Source organism: Parus major, chromosome 1 (assembly GCF_001522545.3).
Source record: "Parus major isolate Abel chromosome 1, Parus_major1.1, whole genome shotgun sequence".
NCBI classification, from domain to species: Eukaryota; Metazoa; Chordata; class Aves; order Passeriformes; family Paridae; genus Parus; species Parus major.
The window spans coordinates 94,425,817-94,438,545 of record NC_031768.1 but is presented as its reverse complement, the minus strand read 5'-3'; the positions used below and the strand labels follow the sequence as shown (position 1 = coordinate 94,438,545).

The 12,729-nt window shown below is 45.3% G+C and overlaps 1 protein-coding gene across 2 annotated transcripts in view; it reads right to left on the bottom strand.

Annotated features, from left to right (window-relative positions):
- Positions 1 to 9,335, bottom strand: part of TMEM45A (transmembrane protein 45A) — a 25,956-nt gene extending 16,621 nt beyond the window's left edge. Inside the window, exon 1 of one of the 2 annotated variants that reach the window (XM_015648487.3) lies at positions 9,063 to 9,335. The gene's annotated coding sequence lies outside the window, so the exon portion shown is untranslated. Of the gene's footprint in view, positions 1 to 8,909; positions 8,983 to 9,062 lie in introns of those variants that run through there. The other variant, XM_015648514.2, reaches the window with a different exon arrangement.
- Between the last annotated feature and the right edge of the window lie 3,394 nt (positions 9,336 to 12,729).

Sequence of the window (12,729 nt, the reverse complement as noted above, 5' to 3'; positions counted from 1 at the left end):
TGCTGAGAGCCTCCCTAATATAAAGGGCCACCCCTGCACTTCTTCCTGCTCTCCTGTCTCTTCTGAAGAGCTTCTTGGACCCATCCAGTGCTGTGCTCCAGCTGTGTGAGTTGTCCCACCACATGTCCATGATGGTGACTACATCAGATCTCTGCTGTTGCAGCATGCCCTGCAGCTCCTCTTGTTTGTTACCCATGCTGCATGCATTGGTGCACATGCACCTCAGCTGGGCTGCTGATTTCACCCCTAACTCAGGCTTCCCACCCTTGGGCCTGCTCCCAGACAGCCCAGCTGCATCTCCTTCCCCCTTCAAGCCTAGTTTAAAGCCCTCTCAGTGAGTTCCACCAGTTCATGAGCTAAAATCCTTCTGCTCTTACCAGAGAGATGGAGACAATCTGGTTCCACCAGGCCAGGTGCCATGAAAGGTGCACAATGAACCCAAAATTCTGCCGATGTCACCAGTCCTTGAGCCACTCACGGTTCTCTTGTTCCTTTCATCCTTTGTCCCTGCCACCAAAGGCACTGAGCTCCTGCCACACCACCTGTGCTCCTGCCCTATCAAACACTTGACCCAGTGCCCCAGGGTCCCTTTTAATTGTCCTGACGCTCCTCTTTTCAATCTCAGCACTGCCAGCCTGGAGTATCAGCAGTGGGTAATACCCAGAGAGCTGAATCAGCCCAGGAAGTCTCTCAGTGATATCCCATACCCAGGCCCCAGGGAGGCAGCAGACGTCCCTGTGGGATGGTTCAGACAACATACAGGGCCCTCTGTTCCCTCAGAAGGGAATCACCCACTACCACTGCCCTTCTTTTCTTTCTGATGTCAGAGGTGGTGATCTGTCCTACAGATGAAGGGAAATTGGGAGGCTCACTGAGCACGTCATGTTCTTCACCTGGCCACAGTTCTCCCCACTGGTTAGCTTTTCAGCACATGTACATCCTTGCCCATTGCAGATCAAATCTCTGCTGTTACCTGCTGTGTGCACTCCCAGGGTTCCTGCAGGATCACTGACTCATGTCTCCACCCTGAAGTTTCACCACTCAGGACCCTTCCACCAGCCCCAGCAAGCAGCCATGGAGCCACAGCAGCCAGGACAACAGTAAATTTCAATCTGTAGTAGAGCAAATTTCGGAGAGAGGGAAGGTCCCCCTCTACCAACCAGCAGGACTGCTGCTCTGAAGAGCACAAAGAGACAAAGTACACATTCCAGCGCAGATCCAGGCTTTCCACACAAAGTGCCCCTTGAAGCACGGCTCTCAGGAGAGTGTGGGGCATGCCAGGACAGGAGGCTGCTGTCAGAGTTCCAGGACAGCCACAGGTTTCAACTGGCTCAGTCAGACTGGCCCAGGACCCCCATCCTGGCAACCCTGCTCAGGGGTCTATAGTCTCAGAAGAACTGGAGAAAAAGGTTATTAGGCATAGTTATGGCAATAAACTCAATTGTTGAGGTAGTTTATAAATGTTAAGTACTAGCCAACACTGCTGCAGCTAATTGGAAAAAGAACAAGAATAATTTACAGCTACCTGTGAATGTGAGATGTGTTTTTTTTTAATGTGAGAATTCCAAGCATAGTTTTTCTTGCAATAACCATAGAAAGCACTGTATGATTAAGGTTTTTCCAGCAATTAGAAAGCTGCATGATATTGCAAAAGTGTTTTACATCCACGCTGTGCCAAACCAACTTAGGCTGTTCATGGTTGCCAACAGATTCCCCATGCAGCCATAATGCTTTGTGTACCTGGGTTGTTCATCCTTCTGTTCAGGCTGCACCTTACTCCTGGGGGTCACAAGGGAACATGGGATTCCACTGAAAAAGGAGGTTTCCAAGTGGGAACTCAAGAAAAGGTGTGCATTTTTGTGGCTATTAAGATCTGCCTTTTTAGCCTGAAAATTATCTCACACCATCAGAAGCATGAGAGGCAGGCCAGAAATAGCCTCAGATGGTTGACTTAAATATCTTCCGATGTTTTGGGGAGAGATGTTTTGTAACATTTACCAGTTTGACTTCTGATCTCCACTTCTGTGGGGTCAAGGCAACCTTGAAAGTGCTATGGAGAAACCCTGCATACCACCTGGTTACTCAGAAGGTTTCTCAATTGCTTCAGGAAGCACTAGGTTAGTTTTCCTTTTATCCCCTTTCCCTTCAAAGGACAGACAGGGGTTTAGGCAGGGTAACCTACATGGGACAGGGACATGAGCAGCAGCTGAGCCAGAGCTCATCCTGCAGCCAGCAGCTTCCCTTCCCTGCACATTCTCCTGCCACAGCAGTATGCCCTGCAATTTCCTGTGTTTGTCAAGCCCTGGGGGATGCCACAGAGAACTGTGAGAAGAAATGTGGATTTATTTTCCAGAAATGACACTACTTATAAAGCCACAAACTCACTCTGCTGCAATGCTTCCATTTCTGCTACATAACCATACGACAACAAAGGTTCAGACCAAAGATTAAACATCACCGATTTTTTCTTCCATATGCTAGATTAGAAAAGAGTGATGTGGAATTTATAGTATTTGATGGGAAATGTTTATTTATCCGTAACAGCTGCTGGAATGAATTGTGATATCAGTGAGAATGATGCACCCAGATAAGAGGAGGAAATAACAATTGTAGGCATTTTCTAATCAGTGTACAAGCTGTGATCATACAGCTTTTACAAAAGATGGAAACCAGCAAAGCTGAAATGCATGCAAGACAAAGAAAATCAGAGACAAGTTTAATTCAGTACCAAAGTTTCCTTTGCAGCAAAAAATCTATTCACAAGGCAAGTGCCTCTTGTCCCACAGGCATTATGCTGTAAACACCACAGACAGCCAGGCTGATCTGAAAAAACTCTCTGCTCCAAGTGCTTTGTTCACTAAACACAGCCCTGATTTCATGTCATGACTGAAAGCATTTCAGCGACTCCAGCTCCTGGTTTCCAGATGAGATCACTGCTGTGGTGTTAAGGAAATACTCAGCTGGCACCTATAGCTGCTTTAGAATTAGACTGGAACTAAGTGCTGTGTGTAAGAATGAAAGCAGGACACAAGGCTATTTGAAATGCTAAAAAAACTGACAGGACAGTCTTGGTATTTTTGGTTTAGGGGTGGGAGATCAGGATTTTCAGGTAAAGAAAAAAAATGAAATGTCGTAAACACGCATCTCCAAAGTCTGTAGGAGAATAATTCAGAGAATCTTCAAGCCTAGAAGATAGGATTGAAAATCAAAAATCCCAGAGGTAATGGCCAGAAATCTATCTGCTGACTCTAGAAAGGAGGACACAATCTCCCACAGTGATGACTTTGGGCCCACAACTTGTACCACTCTATTCTTTTGCAGTGCCTTACATTTGAGAGACTCTTCCTTCCCAGATACTTGTCAGCCCTCTGAGTGTTCCTCACTGTGCTTGTCATCTCTCATGACCCTCAGTTTTCTGGCTCTCTTTCCCTGTTCTCTGTGCATCTGCTGACTGTTTCTGCTCCCATAGATGAGCAGGCTATCTCCAGGGGTTATCCAGGGACAAGTACTACATAATAATTTTACCATTGGCTCTTGATATCTGAGCAGCTGCTCATCTGAGGATATGAAATTTTTGGTCTTCAGGACTGCCAAACTGGAGCCTTTTTCAGAACACCACAAGTTAAAAAAACTTACACATGTAGAAAATAAACCTAGTAAGTGCACGGGACACATAAGAGCAATTTTTTTCCTATGAAATATTCATGGTTCCTGTATTGGCCATAAACCCTGGTATTTCCTAGCAGTGGCTGAAATAAAGGATAAAATAGCAGGAGTATGTCAGTAAACTGTTTCAGGCACAGCAGTGCTACCTCCTGTGGGACCAGCTTTGACTCCAGCTTTGACTCCACAGCCACTTCAGTGCCCACAGTGGGGTGTCTCCTGTGGGGTCACCCTCCCTTGCCCCCATGCAGGGTAGCAGTTTCCTTCTCCACAGAGAGTCACCCCAGGCTGCTGCCCTCCTGCTGCAGAGCTCCTCCCAGCCTGGCAGGTTTTAACTGTGTGGCAGAGGAAAAGGGCTGCTGGAGAAAGGAAGGGACATGCTGTGACATCCCACTGCTGTGCTGTGGGAGCTCTTCATTAGCATCTGAGACCAGCTCTCCTTTCCAGTCCTCCCAGAGCTGGGCTTAGCTGGACCTCTTAGTGCTTCCCTACTTTAACCCAAGTTGTGCCAGCTAGTGAAGCCCCTATATGCAGTCACTCTCCTTTTGATGTCAATTGCTTTCATCACAGAATCACAAAATCATGAAATCACAGAATGGTTAGTGCTGGAAGGGACTTGTGCAGGTTATCTAGTCCAACCCCCCTGCTAAAGCATGTTTATCTAGAGCAGGTTGCCCAGGATTGCCTCCAGACAGCTCTTGAATGTCTCCAGAGAGGGAGAACTCCACAACCTTTGTGGACAGCCTGTTCCAGTGCTCCGTCACCTGCACAGGAAGGAAGTTTTCCATCATGTTCAGGTGGAACTTCCTGTGTTTCAGCTCGTGCCCATTGTCCCTTGTCCTGTCACCAGGCATCACTGAAAGGATTCTGGCACCATCCTCTTGACACCAGCCCTTAAGATCCTGTGTGCATTGATGAGATCCCCTCTCAGTTGTCTCTTTGCCAGGCTAAACAGGCCCAGCTCCCTCAGCTGTTCCTCTGAGGAGAGATGCTCCAGTCTCCTCATCTTCCTTATAGCCCTCTGCTGGACCCTCTTCAGTAATTCCTTGTCTTCCTTGAACTCAGGAGCCCAGAACTGGACACAGCAGCCCAGATGGGGCCTCACCAGGGCATACCGGTGTGGGAGGGTGAACTATGATCTTTAAAACAGTCCAGGTCACTTCAACAATCAACCTCTGCAGGACTCTAGGTGTTCCTGGAGCTCCATGGTCCAGCAGAGGTTACACTGCCACTGGGAAGATTGCTCCATAGCTTTTCCACAAAAAAACAGTTCTGGGTGTAGTCTCTGGCTCCTCTTTGCCTTTCCAGCTGTATTCACTTAAATGTTCTCTGCTTCCTAGGAGAGAAAAGGCTTCCTAGACTAGGAAAATGTCAATAGAGCAGAAGTTTGATGTATCAACTGATGACTTAGAGATCAGAGCCCTGCTCTGGAGAGGAAATGAAATAAAATATGGTTTGCCTTTTTATAGACCTCCTACAGCATCTTGACAGTTCAGCTGGGGTTTCAGTGGAATGATCTCATGAAACATCAAAGCTGACAGGACTACTAGACCATGGAAAATATTTGTAATAAATACTAATGACCACTTGGGCTGTGAAAGATCCTGCTTTTGGCACTTTCAAAGCTCTTTACAGACTTTTAGAAGTTACTGCAATTGTTATTTATGTCTCCAAACACTTCTTGAAGACAAGAAGACACAACCCAAAAAAAAGTAGGGAGTCTACTGAGAAAACTTAATGTTTGAGTGGTCTTCAATGGATATTTTCCACCAGCAAAGAAGCCATATCTGAAAGAGAACACCGTGCTTAGAGGAGGACAGGTCACAGAACCATAGAATCAATTAGCTTGGAAAGCACCTCTCAGACCATCAAGTCCAGCCTTTGATCACCGCTGTGTCAGCTACACCACGGGGCACTGACTGCCACACTCAGTCTGTCCTTAAACATCTCCTGGGACAGTGACTCCACCACGTCCCTGGGCAGCCCAATCTAATCACCCTTTCTGAGAAGGAATTCTTCCTAATGTCCAACTGACACCTCTCCAAGTACAGTTTAAGACTATGCCCTTTCATCCTGTTTCTACTTGCTTGGGAGAAGAGGCAGACCCATGCCTGGCTACAATCTCCTTTCAGGTAGTTGTAGAGAGGTGTGAAGGCATGAAGGTGTGAAGTACAGGGCTTTCTGACCTCAATATGAGTTATAATTCCTTGGTTGCAAGGGTTACTCCGTTACAATAACTACTGTGTGGAAAAGGCATTAGAATTTCTCTTCAGCAGGTATAGCACCAGAAATTGCGGTGACTGAAGCCTTTGAATGAGAAGCTGGATTACAAAGAAGATCCTGTTTTAAGGAATCACCAAACACTAACAAAGTATGGGAAGCAGAATTGTCATCTGTGCTGTGTGCATTAGTAAGCTTTCATCTTAAGGACAGTCTCAAGTTGACAAAAATGGGAAGGGAGCTCATATCAACAAATGCGAGGTCATTATTAAGTCTTTGATGGTTTTCATAGGAAGGGATTGTTTTTCTTACTGAAAAACTACACAGAGACTCAGTTTGCTAACATGATGCTCATAACACCTCATACTTGGGCAACAAGCAGGTGACACTTGTAAGAGCTGAATTTCTCCTGTCCCCAGCAAGAGAGAAGGCTGGAAACATGGGGCACATGTGTCCAGAATACTGGCTTCTGCTGTGACACTGCTTCATTTTGCTGTCTCATCCCATAGAGAGCCAGCCACTTGTTCATGAATCTCTGCTTTCTTAAGTTATTCCATTAAGTGTTCATAACCTTCTGATAGAATTATAGAATAGTTGGTGTTGGAAGGAGCTTTCCACCTCTCCAGGCAACCTGTGCCAGCATCTCACCCTGCTCCTCACAAAAAATTTCTTTCTTATATCTAATCTAAATAGACCCTCTTTTAGTTTAAAACCATTACCCCTTGTCCTATCAACAAGCCCTACTAAAAAGTCTGTCCCCATCTTCAGCCACCCCATCTGTCTGTGCAGTACAGTTAGGTAGTGTGAGCCCTCATTGCAAACAAAGTGATTAAAAATAAATGTTTAAATCCTGTGGATTTGATGACTGTAACAAATTATATGAGTGCTTGGGGCTTACAGCATTCTGCTGTGATAAGAAAAAAATATATAAAAATTTTCTTATCAGTAATTTCCACAAAGCTGTGCAACAGAGCAGGTAGGGTTTGCACCTAGAGCTTTGGCCAACCTGCCTTTGTACCTTGAAGTTTTCTTTGCAGTCTTGTCTGTCAATCTCAGGCTGCCTGATAATACTGCTTCTTCAAGGGGAGCCAAATGCACTGCCTCTACCAGCTATAGCCTGGGGGAAACACACTATCAACAGCAGAAAGCTGTGTGGATCAAGGCCAAAGAGAGAAGCACTAATGAATTAATGGGAGTGTCGGCAAGGCAGCCTGTAAGATTCATGCTAGCTGGGAGAAATGGCTGGCTGGCTTTGACCAGCTAGAAAACACAAAATGCTTGAGAGGTGTAGTTCCATTTTACAGGACTGCCTCTACTCATTAAATTGGAATTACTTGTGCTAATGCAACATTAGCAGAAACCCAAGAGTTCTCCATGATACAAGGCTGCAGCAGCAGCAGCTTCAGGTCCTGCAACCCCTCCAACAATGCAATTCACAGAGGGAGCAGATCCAGCAAGGTCCTCTTTCAAAACCACTGGCATTACAAATGCTACACAAGTTGTCTTAGAAATGTCTCAAGTGCAAGGTGATTTGGAACAAGAGTTTCAGGAGTGTTGCTCAGATAGCATTAAAGCGTTATAGCAGGCCCTGATTTAAGCATAAATTAATAAAAGGGACTTAAATCTCCTTTTTACCTTCTGGAGCAAAAAACAGCACCAGGACCCAAGGTCTGGCTCATCCTGCATGATGGGATAGAGCTGCCCCTGGAGAGAGTCACTCTACTGAAAACGAAGGTATTTCAAAACCTATGTCAAATTATTTGTAATTCCTGGGTTTAGGAGCTTGTATTGCCTGCAGCTTGGAAGATTCAGTCAAAATTGCTACTACTGCCAACTGCAAGTGGGCATGAGCGTGTTTGATCACATGTAAGAAGAAGGAGCCAGTTGACAAGAATTTCAACATTGAGAAGTCTTGGTTCACATACCTCTTCAGACTGGAAACAAGGAGCCCATTTTTGCACTGCTGCACTGGCCATCTGCAGTACTGACTAAAATGATCTTTGCAGGCAGATTTGTGTGCAAGAAGAAAGCAAACAGCAGTTTGCCTAAACACAGTCAGAATTATTCCAGCCACTCCTCAAGGTTCATTTGAGTTTTCTTCTCCAGCAGTTATTTCTACCCACAACTCTCCACAGCTGAGAGAAATCTGTTTGTTTTGCCCAGCTCCATTTGTAAAGAGAAAAATACGGAAAAAGCCACACAAGCAACCCTGAAAAGCAGCAAAAGACATCTGAGCAAACTTCTGAAAGGTAACTCCAGAGTCAGTGATGAATTTGCATCTAAAATGGATATTGAAAACTTGCCTTTTACAAAGTACTTACAGTGAGTGACTTGCAGTACAACTTGTGCCATAATTTAAAGAGTTCCACTGAAACAGCAATATAAGCTGATGCAAACAAAATTACACATAATGGAGAAATCACAAGTTCTAAGCATGCAAATACATGGTAATCATCAAACACTTGGCTTAAAAAGTAAAAAGCAGAAATATTTTGTTCACAAGTACTTAAGTTCCCAAACTCTCCAGAAAGCCCTTTATCAAAAAGATAATAATGTTTTGATACCACGTCAAGTATTAAGTGTTTTTAGGAGAGTAGAATATGATTTACTGGTGGAAAATTGAAGCAAAATGGAACATATCCAGGGACTGGAAGTATTTTTCTGAGGGTTATTCTGTTTTGAAATAAAATAAAGAGGCTAAGATAATTTTAGGGTTTCTCTCATATAGTAAGAGGTCATGAAGTACATTTAAATTCTTTTAATTCTGCCTGGAAATTCAAATTTGGAGGTACATCTCCATTTGACACATCCAAGAGGGAGGGAGAGGAAAAAATCACGTAGTAAAGTTAGAACTGAGATGAACACCTAATCTCCCCTTTGTTCAGCGATCCAGAACCTCGGCTGCAAAGCCTCTCGCACATGGGGCAGAACGCTCCGCATGCCCGCAAGGGCCACGCTCGCATCTGAGCACCACCAACCTTCCCGAAAGAGATTGCTGATTTAAAAGTCCCGTCCGCGCTTTTCACCTCAGAAGTGTCCCCCGTGGAGCGAGTGGAGGCAAACATGGAGCAGCTGTCCTTTTCCCCGGCAGTATCCGACCCTCCCCCGCCCTGCCCCGCCGCCGCCCGTCCTGCCTTCACCCCGGCCCTTCCCGCACCGGGGATCGGGGCTGCCCTTACCTGTGCCGAGCCCTCCCTCGCAGCCCCTTCTCCTCTTCCTTCCCCTCCTCCGGGGGTCTCGCTGCCGGCCCGGGCAGCGCCGGGGGCAGGAGCCTCCCTCCAGCTGCGGCTCCCGGGGGATGCGCCGCGGCCGCTCCAGATGTTGGCGGCGCGGCCGCCCAGATGTTCCCCCGGCGGCCCCGCGGGGGGCGGGCGTTCTCCTCCCCGCCTGGCCGGGAAGGACCCGGAGCAGAGCCAAAGGAAAGGGGCTCGGGGAAAGCCAGGCTTCCGCGGGATCCGACGCTGCCCGCCCCCTCTCCTGCCCCGCTTTCCAGGAAAAGCGGCCGGGAGCGGGCAGGGCTGGCGCGGGGCTGGCGGCCGGGGACAGCGGATCCCAGTAGCCCCGGCAGGCGAGGAAAAATAGAAAAAGTCGAGAGACTTTCAGAGATACAAACCTTCCTTTGATCGCTGCATATAACAGGGGCCTTTTTTTATTTACACACACGCCGACTGCCGTGGTTTTCTCCAGGAAAATGAGCACCCGTGGCGGTCATTCCTGTAATTTAGCAGGAATTTATGGTACGGCCCTGAATCCAAAAGAAGAATGTCTAAAAATAAAATTCAAAGAACGAAACCACGGCTTTATTTGCAGATGTCATCCAGTAGTAAACAGTGTGACATTACAGAATCACTCAGTGTAAGGAAGGGCATTTTACACTGCACCACCTCTGTTACAACAGCCAGCAGAGAACACCAATGAAAGCCTCAAATCTTTCATTGTGGAAAAATCCTCCTTGGAGGTATTTGCCAGGAAGTTGTGATAATCGGGTTTTGAAGCTCCGTTTAAACTATGCCAGAAGACTCCCCTGACCCTTTTCCACCCCTATCAGCATCAAGATCTTGTGTTGCCAGATTCCCGTGCAGCTGTAGGAATAACCAAGCTGAGGTGCAACTCCTCTCATCAGCAAGTCACAACTTGGACTGAATTCTGAGACACTCAGATCCCCTAATTTAAGATTTCTGCTTTTCATGATCCACAAGTTTTTCGTGGAAATTTGTGGGGGAAATGGGCTCCATGTAAAGATTAAAACATTTTCACACTCACTTATCTTCTCTGGCAGCTGCATCCACGCCTGCCCTTTAGCACGAAGTGACACTTTCACTCTCAGATAAATAGTACTCCAGCAAATACCCCTCAGCATCTGGCAAGCAGATGCCTTTGCAGGTTGGATGATGTAATGAGTACAGAGAAAAGGGCAATAATAGTTCCCAGAAGGACCACTTCTCTGTAAACAATGCTTCAGAAATCCAGCCTCTATGAAAGCTGCTTCCTGGTCTGAGTGACTTCTTCTGCATTTTTTTTTTTCAGGCAGCAGAATGCATTTCACATCACATTAATCCCTACCTAATGGATATCCTTCTCTTGCAGAAGAGTTTTCAGTTAGACTAAGCTAGATCAGCCAATAATACTAATAATTGTAATTACCTCATCTATTTACCACTGTTTTGATGCTTGTCTTGGCAATGGAACAACTATCACTTCCTGGGATTCCTCATTTCCTTCCACACTTAAAATGGCTTAAAAGTCATTCCAGGTGATGTTTTTACAATGTTGCCAATGTAAAAAACTCCAATTAGCATCCCCAGAGGCCTGCAGAGATTCTGCACTTCTGCAAGTCAGTGTGTGTCAAAGTAACCACAGAGAAGTGCATGCAGAAAATATTCTACAAAACTGTTAGAGACCATGGAAATAGCAGAACATCTTCTGCAATGATTTTTCCAAAGGTCAACAAAAGGCCAACAGTGCTGCCACATTCAGTCAAGTCCAGAGCTTCCTTCATTATGATCTTACTCCTTTTGCCTTGTTCCAAAGGTAGTTAGGAAATTCAACACTCCTCTTGCAAACTTAGGATACATGCTTGGCACACAGGCAGGCAACTGAGCTCTTCTTGTGCAGAAGGAATAGAACACCCAAACAGAGCATTTGTTTGGTTGTTCACTGCTGATATCGAGCATTGCACCTGAAGCAAGGAACTAAAATATTATTTCATGGCAAGGCCTAAATGAGATGAATTTGCAAGTAGTGCTTGAACCACTTTCCACAGGAGTTAGCTTAAAGAAACATCCCATGGTCAAATGTCTGTGGCTCCAAGACCCGCAGGTCTATTACATTGCATTTAATGTGGTCTCTAGTGCTTTTACTTCATCAGAGTTATCACAGACACCAGGCACTACATCAACCAAGACATCACACGTCTGTGACTTGATCCAAATAATTCATGAGCACATTACAGACAAATTAGAGCTCTAGATGTTTTAGGATTATTGCAACACCTGCATTTTGGCCTAGAGAACAAGATAGCCCCTGTGTCAGGTGAGCTGTTTTCAGGCTGGACACTTGAGGGGAACACTATTTTACATATCCATGACTGGTTTCTGGGTGAAAACTGAACTGAAAGGTTGGTCTACTCCCCTGAACACTTGGAGCCCAAGGTTTGTGTTTGCTGTTTGTAAGTATCTTTGTAGCACTACACCTAATTTATAGCCGAGGGAGTGAAGGTCCTCACACCATGAGGGAAGAGCAGGTTCAGGACCATCTGATGAAGGTGAATAGCCACCAGTGTCTGGGACCTGGTGAGGTGCATCTCAAGGTCCTGAGGGCACTGGCTGATGCTGTTGCCAAGCCACTTTCCATCATATTTGAAAAGTCACAGTGGTCAGGCAAAGTCCCCAGTGACTGAAAAGAAAGGGAAACATTGCTCCCACTTTCAAAAAGGGGAGAAAGGAAGATATAAGGAATTCTTTATTCAGAATTCTTTTCAGTGAGGGAACTGAGGCACTGGCAGAGATTTCCCAGAGAAGCTGTGGATGCCCCATCCCTGGCAGTGTTCAAACCAGGCTGGATGGGGCCCTGAACAGCCTGGTCTAGCAGAAGGTGTCCCTGCCTGTGGCAGGGGGTTTGTAAGGTTCCTTCTAACCTAAATCATTCTATGATTTTATTAAATGTACCATAGAAGTGTGGCTAATAAAATAATAGCTCTCTGGATAGAGTGCCCAGAAAGTTAAACAAATAATTCTGGCCTTGCAAAATTCATACAACAATTGAATAAAGAACAAACACATGTATTGGCTATGACTTGAGGAAAAACAAACATTGACATTTTAATACAACTTGTAGCACCAAAATAAGAATAAATAATAAAGTGAATTTGAATACAAAGGTCCTTCTTATGAAAGTCCAGTCTTTGGAGTGTTATTAGGGATATTTGCTCTTGCATGGATTTTGAAGGTACAAGTTTAAATATGCAAAATTTAAAAATGCTTCCAGGTCTAATGCTATCATCTGTGGAGGGAAGAAAAGTAGTTACATTATACCTGAAATTTTAATTTTTTTTAATATTAGTAGGTGTTAGCTATGTTTTTATTGTCTGCTTTTTGGTTTTTTACAAGTAGCCTATAAGGCCTTTGAAAGAAACTTTCAAAAGGAGTACTTTTTCCAAATTTATATCCTGTCCATGCAATTTGTTAAGCGGATTTCTAGCATATAAAAATGTACCCCCCTTATGAAAGCCTTTCATCTAGAAGAACATGCAAAAACAATAATGAAGATAAAAAAGTCAGCAGAGCTCAGCTTAACACTATCTGCATGAACCCAGGAACTGCAGTGACTGCAGGAGCATTTCCTGAA